This window comes from Pinus tabuliformis, chromosome 9, assembly GCF_031772625.1.
Source record: "Pinus tabuliformis cultivar Carrire ecotype Pingquan chromosome 9, CPIR1, whole genome shotgun sequence".
Taxonomy (NCBI): Eukaryota; Viridiplantae; Streptophyta; class Pinopsida; order Pinales; family Pinaceae; genus Pinus; species Pinus tabuliformis.
The window spans coordinates 1,629,118,132-1,629,135,454 of NC_142307.1; positions in this window are offsets into that span (position 1 = coordinate 1,629,118,132).

Consider the following 17,323-nt stretch of genomic DNA (forward strand, 5'->3'; position numbering starts at 1 on the left):
AAACAAACCTGGAGAAATTGTCAATAAATAATATCAAGTATTCCTCTCCTCTAGGTGTTCTTTTTCTGAATGGTCCACATACATCTGTATGTACTAGCTCAAGAGGCATGCTGGCTGATCCTTCTTTCTCTGGAAAGTTAGTTCTGGTTTGTTTTCCAAACTGACATGATCTGCATATGGTGTTGTCAGGAATTTTGATATCTGGAAGATCGCGAACTGCCTGATATTTGCAAGCTTTCCTTATTTGTGAGAAGCTTAGATGTCCCAACCTTCGATGCCATAACCAGTGCTCTTCATCCTTGCTTAGATAGCATTGTTGTTGTCCTTCATCAAATATGTATAGATTATTTGGAGTTCTTTTTCCTTTGAGAACTGTTTTACCTGTATCAAGATCACGAACAAGACATCCATTTGATCTGAATATAACCTCGGTTCTTTGATCACACATTTGGCTTACACTTAGAAGATTATGCTTTAGTCCATCAACAAACAAAACATTTCCAGCCTTAACATCTTCTTTTAAAGGAGCAATACCTTTTCCTTTTATAGTTGCAGGAGTATCATTTCCAAAAGAGACTTTCTTTCCCTTTTCTAAATTAGAATAAGATTCAAGTTTTTCTTTATCACCTGTCATATGCTTTGAACATCCACTGTCAATGTACCATAGATTTTCTTGTCCTTCTGCATAGAATGCTATCCCACATCTTTCTGTTTGAGGTTCCTTTATTTTCCATGTTTTGGTGCCTGAGGCTTGTTCTTTTTTTTGTTCTTGTACCTTTCTTTCCGGAAACCTGCTTCTGCATTCAAAGTCTTCATGTCCAAAATTATTGCAAATAGAGCATTCAACTTCATTTTCAAGAGCTGAAAAGTTGTTATAGGTCCTTTTTGTAATCCCTGTCATACTTCTTTGTTTTTGAGCTTCCCTAGTCATGATTGTTTTATACGCAACACATTGAGCTGCTTTGTGACCAAATTTATGGCAAGAAAAGCATTGTCCATTGAAGAAGCTTCTGCGATTATTGAATCTACCAGCCAACTGATTGTAATTTCTATTTTCATCTATTCTTGAACCAAATTGGGAAGATTTTACCTGTGGCTGGTTGTGGCTTTTGTTCACCCTTAAGCTGGATTGCTCCTGATAGTTTCTGTTTGACGTTTTTCCTTGCTTTACCTGATGATCTTCCTTGTGCTCTTGCTCATTTCTTCTTGCTGCATCAAGATAGCTTTTTGAAGTGGATGCTTGAGAAGTTTCTCCATTATAGCCCAGACCTGTCTTATTTAGTGGAGACCGCTGCACACTGATAATCTCATTCAAAGTTTCAGATCCTTTGACAAACTTGAGATTGATAGTTTTTGTTTTCTCAATTTCTTTTCTAAGACCAACAATTTCACCTTCTAATTTTTCAAGATGTTTTTCCTTTTCATCAATTTGAAATTGTAGAGTATCAATAATCATGTTCTTTTCTTCTATACATCTCTTGAGTCTAGTAATTTCATCATAAAGGTTATCTACATCTACAACATCCTCATAATCATCATCTTCAAATGCCATTAACAATCTGTATTTGTTACCTTGTTCATCTTCATCACTGTTTGATAAGCCATCACTATCTTCGTGGGTGTAGTAGCTTTTCTTATTTGCACTCTGTTTCTTGTTCCATCTAACTGGTTCCTTTCCTTTATCCTTATAAGAGCATTTTGCAGCATAATGACCTACTCTTCCACAAGCAAAGCATTTGAAAGGTAGCTTACCTCTGAACCTTCCAGAACCCCTTTGAAGATTTCTGACAAAATTTGATTCTTCTTCCTCTTCTTCTGGAACATGACTTGCTTCATAGTGATCTTCTTTGCCTGATGCTTTAAAAGCAGCTTCCCTTCTGTCTGATGGACCTCCCTTTCTCATTTCATAAGCAGTTAGAATTCCATGTAGCTGAGACATAGTGAGAACACGGAGATTTTCCTTTTCCTCTACTGCAGATACTTTAGATTCAAACTTGGGGGATAAAGATCTTAGAATCTTTTGAACTACTATAGTCTCTTTTATTTCTTCACCCAAATTTTTCATACAATTAACAATCTCATCTACCCGAAGAAAATAATTAGCCACACTTTCATCATTATACATCTTGAGAGTCTCATATTGAATCCTGAGAGTTTGAAGTTTAGCTTCTTTTACCTGTTCATCTCCTTCATAGCTAGTGATCATTTTGTCCCATATCTCTTTTGCTGATTTGAAGTGCATGACCTTCATGAACTCTGTTTGGGATATACTTCCTAATAGAGTACTGACTGCTTTTGCATTTGTTTCATACTGCTTTTTCTCAGCTGGATCTGTAGGAGTAGCTGAAGGAAAGGCATAGCCTGATTCTACAATGTTCCAAACTTCTGTACCAAGAGATTGAAGATATGCAGTAACTCTTACCTTCCAATAATTGAAGTTTGTCCCATCGAAGACGGGTGGCCTGATTGATGCTTCTCTCTCGTAGTTGCTCATGATGAACGATCTACCTTCAAGCGATCAAGCTTTTCAGAAGGACCTGCTCTGATACCAATTGTTGGAAATAATACTGAGAGGGGGGGTGAATCAGTATTATCTAGCAATTTACCAAATCTTCCTTATTTGATTCTTTTGAAATATTCTTGTATATCAGTACCATAAAACAATGAGCATGAATAAAGAAAATAGACAGTCACACCAAAGAACACAAGATGTAAGGTGGAAACCCAATGCGGGAGAAAAACCACCTGCTGCAATATGTCTCTATCTTCTTTCAAGAAATTCTTTTTACAATGATTTTGTACTGCTGCAGTCCTTTACCAGCACGCAGGCTGCAACCTGCAGAGAGCTACAACTCTCTCTCGTTTTCCAGACTCTCCTGGAAGGGAGCTACAACCCCCTACTTCTTTTCATGAAGAATCAATAGATCAACAAGTATACAACAGATACAGTCTACGACAGATATCAGATCAGTAATTACAGAAACAACCCAGAACACCTTATGAACAGAAATATACAGTCAACAGATCATCTTAAGACAGGGACGCATATTTTCTTTCTGTGGCCTGCGACTGGACGCAGTGTACCTTATGCTGTTCTGCGTGCAGACGCACTGTTCCTCTTTGCTTTTCTGCGACCGATGCACACAGAAACACTATCGCGCCGCGTCTTTCGCTTCAGAGACGCACCCAATACCACAGTCGCGCCGCGCCCTTTGCCTCAGAGACGCACCTGAGCCTTTACTGTACTGCGTCCCGGCGCACTTTCCCTTCACTGAATCTGCGTCCCTTCAGATATAGAAGATAAGAGGACTTCAGAACCAACCCAAACACTCAGATCCACAGATCTGATCATGCGCCATATAGATCGTAGTCCATTAGAAGATTCGCCCTTATAGATTTGGACTAGATCTCACCAAGAGATATTCAACCAAGATGATGCTTAATCCAAATGAACTCCTTTGCTTTATATAGGCAAGCTTCTCCCCAAAGCGTGGAACAATACCACGAGCCGACACCATAGAAACACAAAAACCGTCGGCTAGATACCACACAAGAAACCCCCACGTGCTTTTCTCTGCCTTGAAATGAGTGCACTGGGCGGACGCACCTCCTGAACGGCTGGCCTGCGTCCCTGGACGCGGGTTCTGTATGGTATACCTGCGGGGACGCACATGCTGAACATATTTCCTGCGTCCTTCTTGATTTACCACCTGAATGAGTTTGCCATCAAGGACAACACCTGAATCATAATGCCAACATTGTTGTTGTCTCTGCCTTCTTTTAATAATAAGAAAATCTATTTACAACAATGTACTGGTGCAGACTCATACCAGTACACAGGTTTCTACCTACAGGAGGCTACTTTCATTCTACAACTTCTACTGGAAGGGAGCTACAACCCCCTAGCTCTTGTACTAGCTGATATGTTTACTAGTACGTAGGCACCGGCCTACAGAAGGCTACAACCTTCTCTCCTCCTCTAGGGACCTCGTTTCATAAATTGTCAGACTCGATACTCCTGGAACACAACATCATAATCTGAAGGCCACGTTTCATCCAATTTTCATACCAGACCCATCAACAACATTGAAGTTCAAATCAATCACTACTGTAATACAACCATCAACTATATCTGCATCAATCAACCACTGAAACTCAATCATTACTTTCTGAATCAACCAAACTCAATCAATCACTGACAACCTCTGAACCTATGACACAACTCAATTAACCATTCATTCATACTTTAATCAACTTCAACAAATCAACTGGAACAGAGAGATCATTGTAGCCAATACACAGATTTGTACCTAGAATACAACATCATCATTCAGAACCACCTGTGACCTAAAAACCATGCATCAAAGTGTATACGCAACTTGAAAGAGCTGAACCAACATGTATACGCAACTTCATCAAGGCAAACCAGTGTATAAATCTACAAATACTTACTTATAACTTCATTGTGCTTCCTGACTTCAGACATACCCATATCATCACATATAAGGTATAATACATGCATTAGAAACCAAATCTAGCCCATCAGATCACACAATGATGAGTCATTATGATCCTAATCCATTATTAGATTTTATCCATCATCACTGAAGCAAATCACAATCAATCAATCTAAACACTGTTACCAGAATGTAGTTACCAAAACATAAAGCAAAACCCAAAACTCTACATAACCAACTAGAACAAATTGCAGCTTCATAAATCATAGTTCACAAGGTATACGCTACTTTTATGTGTTGAACCCGCGTGTATATGTGCTTTTACCAAGGTCAACCAGCGTGTACATAAATAAATATTAATTCATAATTTTGCAGCTATTCTAGACTTCAGTTATAACCAGATCATAATATTTACAGATCTAGAATAAACATGATCAAACCATATAAATATTATTCATTCCAAGCCTTAAGATCCTGATCCATCATTACATCTTTTCCTCCATCAAACGCTAAGGCTCCTCCTTGGTTCAGATCAAGAAGAGCATCATAAACCCATAATCTGCATACTAGATCTCACACTTCATTAGATATTCAAATGCTTGTATGCCTTGGCCTAATGATCTCCTCCTCCTTATATAGTTTTAGCCATTTCTCAATACCATGGAACAAAACCACGTAGGAGCAATACCTTGGACCAAATACTTAGGGTAAATACCTCGGATCAGATACCTTGGACCAATACCATGGATCAAAATACCATGGACCAAATACCTCGGACCAGAAACTTAGTTTTCCAAGGTATACGTGCTTTTATTTCAGTGAAAGTGCATGTGTACGCTATACGCTCCTTTTGTTCTGTTAACCTGCGTGTATATGCAACTTGTTCAAGGTGAACCTGTGTATACCCTTCTTTCTTCATTCTATGAGGATTGATCGGTAATTCTTTGTTTTTTACCTACTATACTGTGATCTTTCATCTGAGTGAGTTGCCTTCTGAACTGATTCCTTAAAGCTGCCCTGCATTTCATCACATCTAGAGATACTACTGTTATGCATTCTGTCACATCTAATATCTCTTCTGTAGATTCATCTAGTTACCATGTACAAGTGAGTTGTTCTACTACAAGTGGGTTGCCATCATGTTCAACACATCCATCATAATGCCAACATTCCCATGTTGCATTAGGTGATCCATTGATCTATCTAGGTCTCATATATGCATGGATGCAAGCCAATTGTTTTGTGACACTCATTTAATATTGTATTATTTCCATTTGAAATTCATGATTATGTTTAATACTCTTTTGGGGATTTATATACCCTAGTAGCATTTAGCACTGTGTACCTTGCCCCTAATTTGATTAGAAAAACATCAATCTTGGTATGTTGAGTATCTATTATCCATCCATTTGTATTTTTGATTTTATTTTTCTTTCTAAAAGTACTTAGTTTAATCTAAAATAAAAATATTACAACTAGCACAAAAAAGTGACACAACCCAAGTGGATCGATTGTGAAGGCGAAATGAATCATCATTTCCATTATGGTCCCTACAGTTTGAGTTGTACAAGTATGCTTACTTGAACTCATTGAATCTATAAAAAATGAATTATTCTACACAAATGAATAGAAACATAAAAAATATATAGTCATGCATATTTTTTATTTCAGGGTATAGTTGTACTTGTTCTGGAAGCACATTATATTAGATAATTGGTCCAATTGGATGTACAATTGTTTCAATTTTTAGCATATGAAGTTTTGTAAATTTGTATTTGTTTCCATACAATTCAACCAATTTTATAATTCTGAAGTTAAAACCTTTTACTTGTAAAATCGCAATTTCAAACCTTTTGCTTGCAGACATTTCCTTAACCAAAAGGCGAGACTACGGTCTCTAACAAGATACCCACACCATTAGTTCTTTATTATGTTGAAAAAAACTTTATATGAATTATATATATTTTGAAGTAAATAAGTTACCATGGAACATTTTCCCAACCACATCTTTCTTTCATCTCATGGGAAAACTCAAAGGATGCTTCCCTACATTCATGCATGACATATCTAGCAAATGTGCTAGTGTATACTAGTGCACCTAAAATGGGGGATTCAAAAACTCATATCAAAAAACATTCAACTCAAGAGGAAATATGATCAAGTATGCACCTTAATGAGTATGTACTAATGGATTAATGATGTTTGAAGACCCAAGTGAGGATCCTCAACTAACCAAATCCCAACTAGTGCATGAGAGGCATTCAATTTATAAAGGGAGGAACCCAAATGTCTTTTCCAAGACATCTACCATAGAAAAACATGTGACTAAGACAAGGATGAAAGGGGACCCTACCATGGCACTAGACATAAAATGGGAAACCACAGTCACACATTGATTCCATAATAAGGGATTCAATCTGGGCTACCTTTGCACATGATGAGCTATCCTCAGGAGGAAGAAGAAGAGGTCTTGAGTGTCATGCTAGGACAGCTTGAGTATGGTCAATTAACCTTGAATGCTACACACATTAGTATCTAATGGGGTATGTGTGCCTGGTATAGAAACCATACATTTAGTTTTATCCTATGGAGAAGTGTTTATTCTCCATTTTCTTATTTGTTTCCTTCAATCTTTCACTCTTCCTTTTTCCCATTAATAAAATGCTTCTATAATTTTATAATTCTTTCATAATAGGTTCTTATACTACTGTGTTGTTTACATATAAAACATAGAATTCAATGGTTATAGTTTCCTCCCTTCCCTCTATTGGATTTTCATTATGAATATGATTTGAATATTATGTCTTTGTGACTTCCTTTGATGTTGTTCATTATTATATGAACGTGTTATTTTCCTTTTCACCACTTTCTCCTCATCTTCGTATCAAATTAAAGTCTTCTTCTTCCTTTTTTTTGTATTCTATCTGAATTCCACATTTCCTTTCCATACAAGGAAAAAAAAATTATATTCAATATTTGAAGATTGAAATTAGACTATACATCCTACTTCTTGATAAGGCCCAAAAGTAGGTTGGTTGTTTCTTAAATTAAATAGCACTTCTTGTATCTAGCCTACTACTAATTTTATATGGTTTTTGATGACTTTCTTAGAAGAAGCCTTTTATTTACATATTCATAAAATACCATTCAAATCTACAACTTTAAATTCTGACAAAAAGATGATTTTTTCATTATCGATTTTGAATTAATACAGTAGTCCTTCCAAGGATGAAATTTGGGCCTTTTTTCTAAACTCTTACTCATTTTAGTTCCTACCCCCAAGTAATTATATAAATCCCTTAGATGATTAGTCAGAACATGTACTAAATTATTTATATATCTATGAATTTTTTCTCTTCGAAACTTCTTTTACCTCCGTAGCTTGGTTTATCTATTTTTAATTTGTTATCAACCCATTACATCAATACCTTGGAGTCTATATATACTTTAAATTACTTGAAACTAGTTTCCATTGATCTTTTCAAAAGGATACATATTGCATAATACTCAATGTGATTTTTGATACATTGTTCACTAGCATATTTTAGGAGAACATAATTAGAAGACTCAACAAAGAGAAGACACCCTACTCCACACATATCTATAACTTCTTTACAAACCCTATTGAAGAAGCCCCAAGCCTTTCCATAATCAGTGATAGGTTCCTTTAAAATTCTCTTAATATTTTCCTTCCTAGATTTCTAGCTACCCTGAAATGTAAGTTACTATGATTTTATTGGTTATTAGTGTTGCATTCATATAAAGAAATTAAAATATCAAATTGTTTTTTGCAAGATAAATCCCCTATATAACATCTCATGGTAGTGCTCTAAGGGCTCCTTTCAATTTATCCATAATCATTAAGAAAAAAACACTCCACTAGAGTCGGTTGATTCTTGTAGTTTCTTACATTCAAAATTTGCAGTGCTTCATTCCAAGCAAATCTTGAAAATGTGCATGTTACTGATAAATGATCCACGAGTTTCCCATCACATTTTAGAAGGATGCATATTTCTAATCCATGTTATTTCCTCTCTTGTTCAATGTTGATCATCACGTTTGTAGTGCTTCATTCTAGACACACTAATATTGAAAATGTTTATGTCACAGGTAAATGGTCCACATGTTTCTCATCACATTTGTCGAAGATGCATCTATCTAGTCCATGTTAATTCCTCTTTTGTTCATCATTTCATATCAATATTTTCTTGGTCAAAGCTAACAAAATAAAAGTTCTAGTTTTTAGTGGTTTCACCATATTCCATATTGCTATCCATTGCCATGCTCTTTATTCTCACAAGATTACTCCATATTTTATTTTCCCTTATTCATTTGGTAGATTAATGGAACTTTGTTTTAAAAAATTGAAATAATTATGCCATTCATTTTCATTTCCACCTTGAATATTCAAGGAATCTATTGTTTTTCATTCTTGATCCAAAACATTTTACCCATTTGTTTTTTCAACCTCCAAAGAGAAAATATGTTTTGAATGTCATTCATTTATAAAGGCTCTTAACAACCTGTACTCACCTCAAATACTAATCAAAGGTTATTCCCCTATCCTTATTTTATTTCTCCTAACTAATTTTGATGTTTCTCAATGATCAATTAATCCATTCCCTTACCATGGATTTCCGTACAATAGAACCTCCTTGTGATTTATTTTCTTTCATTATTGAACCATTCTTCGATGGACTCACCTTTCAAATAATTTTACCTTCACAACTTTATGTCGAAGAAATTCATTATACATTATAACCTCCATAAGATTTTTATAGCTAGGGCTACACTAAAATCATAAATATTATTGAACCCAAACCTATAGCTTCCTTTATATTTTCCACTCTTGCCCATTTGACCAAATGAATTCCTTCCTTTTCCTTTTTCCTCTTCCATAAGAAGTTGAAACTTTTTTTTCTCATTTTGTCTAAAATTTCTTTTGGAATATGTACTAATTTCATCCATTATGTAGGGATACTCTCTAAAAGATCCTTTACTAGAATTCATGTTCCATCTTGAGGAAACCATATATTACATGAGACCAAAATTCTATTTTATTTTCTCTTATACAATCACTACCTATGAACATACATAGTCATTTGGTTGTAATCTAAGGCCCAAATGTTTCACACCTTGATATTCAACATAATTTTTAGGAAACAAATTCATAACATGCATATCTTATCTCTTCATCTATCTCATTGAAAAGCATCATTGGCTTTGACATATTGGCATCCATCCTATAGCTTTACAATATATATCTAGAATATCATCTATGCTTTTCACTCCCTGTTAGAACCTTTCCCAGCATGATATCATCTACAAAGAATAAATGGGATATAACCAGAGAATCTTAGATATTTTTCCTTCCATTTCCCTTTTTGACCTTGCATCTTTTATTAACATACTTGAATCCTTCTGCTACTAATATAAATAAGAAGGGACAAAGAGGAAAACATTGGAGAATGCCTTTTGATGCATCAAGAAAACTTAAAAGGAGAATAGTATATGACCAAAACAAAGGATTTTTATTGCAAACATCCAATGACCCACTTAACTATCTTCAAATTCATAGTTATGTGTTCAAGAACCAACCTGACATATAGCTGATTCACTTTATCATGAGACTTCACTAGATGATTTTTTGTCTAAACTCCTAGACTTCAGTAAACCTTGATTGTATGTGATCCTTCCCATGATATTCGAGTAGCATCATGAATTTATGTACTGTAAAGAAATCGTTTTTTTTCTCATGAAATAACACAACAAAAATACCTTTAATTCTGTTAGAAATTATTTTTGAAATGAGATATGCAGGGAGTTATATATTCTAGTAGCAAAGTACTTTGTTCCATGCAAATAATTTGATTGATGGAGCATCAATATTGGTATGTTGAGTGCATATTATCCATCCAGTTGTACTTTTGAATTCCCTTTTCTTTTTACAATGCCTAGTTTAAGCTAAGACAAAAAAATTGCAACTTGCATGAAATAATTAGGTAACCCAAGTGTCTTCTTTGTATGAATGAAATAAACCTCAAGGGGATATCCATTTTGTTATAATATTACAAAATGGGTGTACTTTTATGTCATAAAAACTTACAATTTTCTCCTAAGCCCCATTTGTAATATATGTCCCCAAGGAAAATGACATCTTGGAAAAACCAATTATCTATCAAATTATTGTTTTCCATGAAGGTTGTCATATTTTCTTTGGGATATTCTTGGTTGTGCTTTTGGCTCATAGTGACAAATGCTCTTTCATTGTTTGGAATTCACTAGTAGAAAAAGTAAGGCTCAAGAAAAGAGGGGGATAACTAAGATTCCCATGTTCTATTCTTTATGCAATTTATGGACATGAAAACAATCATGGGCAGATTCAAATGTTTTCTACTTCAGTTTTGGGTTTATTGACTCCAATCCATTTATTTGAGGGTTCATCTATGTCTTTTTTGGTTTAGCTGGAAAATGGTAACTTGTAAGAACATTTTTTCTCCAACAAGATTTTTTTCTTTTTTATATTTCTTGTGATAGATTTATATACATATTACCGCCGTCATATGGGTCAAGAGTTGAATCCTTGTTATTAGCTAAAAATGAGTGACTATCTTATTTTGTTACATCCTTCGTATATATGTACAATATTTACTTCTATTTAACTTAGTCAAATTTCTCATCTTGTATTGATGTGTGGTCTATTTCATTTTTTAGTCACTCAGGAGATTTAAAAAAAATCTAATCTCTTCAAATGTAATTGTTATAACCCTATTTTCCACTCCATTATAGCGAGAGAAACTAAATATCAACTTACCTTAGTTGTTTAGCTAAAATTCATCCATTTTCATGTTTTCTTTTACTTATATGAGATTTATCCAATGATAAAAGGGTGAAATTGCATAATTGAGCAATTTATCATAATTAATTTGCCAAAATATTATAATTATGAGATAATTGAGATAACTGAGAAAAATCTCATAATTGTGAAAAAGGCTTCTAGAGTTTTCTATTCTTAAGGAGATGAACTTAACCCACTTTTGTATGATTTGGCTAGGAGTCCATTATTCTAGAAGTTTCCTAACTTCTAAAGCCCCTAGGTGTCTCAATACATTCTCCTAGAGGATCAAATGAACCATTATAATCTCACCAAAAAGAAACGGGGAAATGAGGGAGTATCCAAACTATAGCACGAGATATCTATTGTATTGGGAGAAGATACCATACTACAAGTTGGAGGAGAGGATCTTATTTTTTGAAGGTATATTTATGTACTTTAAGTTATATGATTAAAAGAGACATGTGTATTTTCCTGTATCTATTTGTACTCAACATTGTTTATAGGTGTTTCTATGATATTTTTATCTAACAATCTTCCTAGAAAGGTCATTTGTTGTCTCTGTTTGTTTGTGGTATGTGTATGGATTGGGATCAAGTATGGATGAGGTAGATCGCTCGAGTCGAGCACGCGAATATGCATCAAACCCAAAATCCTTCCCCAACTTACAAGGAGGCTAGCTGCACACATATTTCCTTGTAGTATATAGAACTGATTTCCTGATACATGTTTGATCATTTCGTTTGGGACACTGTTATATCTCTATTTCTATTTCCTTTTACTATCTAGTGATCTCAATCGAGCATGAGATCATAGAGAAACAAATCCTTACAAATTTAGATGCAACATAAGTGTTGCTTTCAATGAGATCATTTTTCTTTTGACCTCTTTATTCTTAGATCTCCTCTTCTTCTTTATATTTTTTGGTTCTCTCTTGTTCCCATTGAGTTCTCTATAGTTTTTTGGATTCATTTTGATCTCCATTGATGTAACTTTCTTCGTATCTGAGCTGATCTTATATCTCGAGTTTTGTTTTTGTTTTTATACGAGAGAAAACCAAATCGTGTGTTTAAAATCAAATTCTAAAATTTTTTGTACAAAATGTGATTGAGTTGATCATAGATTGATCTAGATTCCTCTCAGATTTTTACCACAAAACAAAAAAAATTCACTCAAAAAAAACTCTGTATGATCACTGAAATCGGGTTTTGTTCTAGCTTATTTTCTTCATTTTTCAGGTGTTTTTCTTTAAAACTTGTTGTTATTTGTTGGATTTGTTTGTTATTATTGATTTCAACTATAAAAAATATCAGATCTAAGCATACGCTTGTTGGTTTATGTTGAATCCTTATTTTGGTGCTACTCTAAGGTTTCCTTCGAGCTTTGGTGTGCTTTGGTTGGGGCTATTGTCCTCATCTTTTGGATCCAATTTTTTAGATATGTTTAGTTGATCAAGTAACAACTAAAATCTTTTTTTTACTAAAATTTTTCCTTTGTTTGGATTTTGTCACTTGTTTGTAAGTGATCTCTTTCTTCTCTTATTTTTTCTCGTCAAAATTAGCGGCGTTGTGATTGGTTGTGTTGTTGTCATCTAGAAAAGTCCATTTTAGTTTGTTTTTTATTTCTTTATATCTCTCTTGTTTGATCTTGTTTAGGGCTTCCTCCCTCTATGTTCTAGTTTTGAAATTTGTAGAACATTGGCCTTAGTCCATGAAAATGCATCTTTCTTCAATAATGTCGTTAGAGGTGCTGCTATTCTCCCATAATTCTTAACAAACTTGCGATAATACCCTGTCAACCCAAGAAATCCGCGCAAATGCTTTATGGATGTGGGGATTTTCCATTCCTTAATGGCTTTAATTTTGGTAGGGTCTACCTTAACTCCTTCATGAGATACAATATGACCCAAATATTCCACCTCCTCGACTCCAAAGAAACATTTGGATCTTTTGGCATATAATTGTTTCTCTTCCAATAGTTGTAGCACCCTGTCGACATGTTCAACATGATCCTTCCAAGACTTGCTGTAGATAAGTATATCATCAAAAAATACTAACACAAATTTTCTAAGGAATGGTTTGAAAATTGAATTCATCAAACCTTGAAATGTTGAAGGTGCATTGGTAAGGCCAAAAGGCATGACCAAAAATTCATAATGACCCTCATGAGTTCTAAATGCCATTTTCGGAATGTCTTCAATCTTCATTCTGATTTGATGATATCCTGAACGAAGATCCCACTTGGTGAAGTAAATTGATCCATGCAATTCATCCAGTAATTCATCAATGACAGGAATGGGGAACTTATCTTTAATAGTGAGCTTGTTGAGCTCCCTATAATCCAGACACATGCGCCATGATCCATCCTTCTTGTACACCAATACTACTGGAGCAGAGAAAGAACTTTGACTCGGTTGAATTATACCAGCCTCTAGCATTTCTGCAACCATAAGTTCAATTTCACTTTTTTGGACATAGGGATATCTGTACGGCCTGATGTTTGGAGGAACACTTCCTGGAATCAGATGAATAGCATGATCATGATCACGCATAGGTGGGAGACCTTTGGGAGTCTCAAATACCTTGGAATGATTGTCCAGGACTTTTTGGAGATTTGGAGAAATAGATGATTCTAATGTGGAAACATCTAGCGAACATAATTGTGCAATTACACCCCTTTGCTCCTTTTTTAGAAGCTTTGTCATACCATTAGAGTTGATTATCTTTCCTGGTTTCCCTGCAATGCCCCTTAATTCAACTTCCTTTCCTTCCACAGAAAATTTCATGAAAAGTTCTTGAAAATTAAAAGCTATTGTACCCAAGGATTGTAACCAGTGGACTCCTAGTACAACATCAGCACCTCCCATTGGAATGGAAAGCATTGGGCTAGTCAATACATATTCTCCCATGGATAGCTTGATATTATGGCACTTTCCAGAGAAATTTATTGTTCCTCCATTTGCAATCATCACTTGACACTCTGGTGCTGGATATAGGAAGCAATTCAATTCTTTTGCTACCCTACAATGAATAAAATTGTGGGTGCTTCCTGAATCAATCAACACTATCAACTTTTTCTTCTTGATTTGTCCCTCTATCTTGATGGTTTGAGGAGAGGTAATTCCCGCCAATGCATTACAAGATATGGTCGGATTTATTTGTTCTTCATATAGGCTTTGTTCCTGGAATATATCCTCTTCTTTTGACCTTTCTTGCTCCTTTTCTTCTTCCTCTTCACAATCTATGTAGAATAATTTCTTCTCAGCACACTTATGACCTTTTGTGTATTTGCTATCACAATTGTAACAAAGCCCTTTTGCTCTTTTTTCTTCCAATTGTTGCAGTGTCAACCTTGTAGGTTGTGGAAGACTATGGGCAACAACACTTCCATCTTTATAGTTGTGAATGGTATGCTTCCTAGTTGCCATAATTTTTCTTTCCATTTTTCTTGCTAACCTGAATGCCTTCTCTAATGAATCAGGTTCCCAAAGGCGCACATCATGTTGGATATTATCCTTTAAAGACCCTATGAACACATCAATCCTATGCTCCTCTGGAATATCTTTTATCCTTATGTTCAATTTTTGGAACTCCTCAATGTGCTCCATTATTGAACCATTTTGTTTGAGATTCATCAATTGGCTAAAAAAAGTGTTGCTTTTTGTATCCTCATAATGTGCTATCAATTCTTCCGTAAAAATTGCCCAAGTGATAAATTGTTTACGAGAACAAAGCCATTGATACCATACAAACTGATTTGGTTCCAAATATAAAGTTTCCATACGTACCTTTTGTGTGTTTTGCACATTATTGAGATCGAAGAATTGCTCCATCTATAATATCCATGTGGCGGGATCCTTGCCATCAAACTTCCTCATATCGATTTTTGGAACATGATGAGTCTTCGATCCAACATTAGCGTCTATGTTATCATGATTAACATTTCTTTTGTTCTCATCATGAGTTTCCTTTACTACCTTTTCACCATTAGTGACACTTTCTTGTAGCAACTTCTTCAATTCTTCCATATCTGTCTTCAAATCTATCTTCAAATCTGCCATGTCTCTCTTCATATCTGTCTTCAAATCTATCTTCAAATCTGCCATGTCTCTCTTCAAATATGTCTTTGAATCATCCATCTTAGCTTCCATGCCATTTATCTTAGATTCCACGCCACTTATCTTAGCTTCTGTTAGCTTTTGTGATCGTGACATTTGTTGCACTTGTTCTTGTAATTTTGATATATCACGTAGCATTTCTTCTTCTTCTTCATGAGTCATGCTAGAGCTTTCAGGTTCCTTACTAGGTGTTTGCATTTTCTTTCCTCGGGGCATCAGTTACCGATAATAATTCTTTACTATGCCCTTTGAATTCCTTTAAACCAAGCTTACACAAAAATTTAAAAAAAAACTACACACCTTTTTTTCACTTTATAGAAGCCTGATATTGAATCTGATGTGTCTCTGTAATTTCGAATCATCCAGTTCTGAAATTGCTACCTGCAGTAGCCTTCTGCGTCCTCTTTCAAATGCCACAATTCTGAGCCAAATTGGATTCTCCAAGGAAGAGTTATGTGAAATCTCCCACAGTGACTTGCTTTTAGACTGGTTCAGTAGAGCGAACTTGTACGACGTGCCACGAGCCAGTGTTTCAACCTTTGAATCTAAAACACACATACAAGAAACTATAGTCCGTCCTCTTTCTTCACGTTTTTACGAAATTTCAATCTGATCCTCAGAGAGAGAGTTATGACGATTTTCTCCAGGTCACTTGTTTTGAATGTAATTCAGGAGTCTGCAAAAAGGCCAACTTCCTTAGATCATATCTCCAAACATATCGCGTGCAAATCTCCGAAATTCGGACCCAAGGTTTAGAGAAAATTCTTCTCAAATGGGTTTTTTTTTCGACTTCTGAAACGTCACAGAAAACAAGTTATAGCGAAAATGTCACGATGACCTGTTTGGAGCAGCGAAACCCTAGAATCCAAAGCTCTGATACCAAATGTTATGAAACCAGCTCACAAAAAGATAGAAAAGAGAGATCCACGCCTTAGAATTCAGCCTCTTCGAGGGGGCAACCTCCTTTACATTACATAAATGAACAATTCTTGGATGATACAAATGAAAATACCTCCTTTCTATATATAGGAGTCTAAGTGGTCCCAATACAATCAAAGCCTACATAACAATAATATTGTAGGGCACAACAATAACAATAGTGGGCTTCTATGTGGCACAATAGTAACAATATGGGCACTACATGGGTACATCAATATAAATAAGGGGTATAACTACAATAGTAATGGGGTAATCACTAGTATTATAGGGACCCAACAAGTTCTCTATAGTTTTTTGGATTCATTTTGATCTCCATTGATGTAACTTTCTTCGTATTTGAGCTAATCTTACATCTCGAGTTTTTGTTTTTGTTTTTATACGAGAGAAAACCAAATCGTGTGTTTAAAATCAAATTCTAAAATTTTTTGTACAAAATGTGATTGAGTTGATCATAGATTGTTCTAGATTCCTCTCAGATTTTTACCACAAAACAAAAAAAATTCACTCAAAAAAAACTCTGTATGATCACTGAAATCGGGTTTTGTTCTAGCTTATTTTCTTCATTTTTCAGGTGTTTTTCTTTAAAACTTGTTGTTATTTGTTGGATTTGTTTGTTATTATTGATTTCAACTATAAAAAATATCAGATCTAAGCATACGCTTGTTGGTTTATGTTGAATCCTTATTTTGGTGCTACTCTAAGGTTTCCTTCGAGCTTTAGTGTGCTTTGGTTGGGGCTATGGTCCTCATCTTTTGGATCCAATTTTTTAGATATGTTTAGTTGATCAAGTAACAACTAAAATCTTTTTTTTTACTAAAATTTTTCCTTTGTTTGGATTTTGTCACTTGTTTGTAAGTGATCTCTTTCTTCTCTTCTTTTTTCTCATCAAAATTAGCGGCGTTGTGATTGGTTGTGTTGTTGTCATCTAGAAAAGTCCATTTTAGTTTGTTTTTTATTTCTTTATATCTCTCTTGT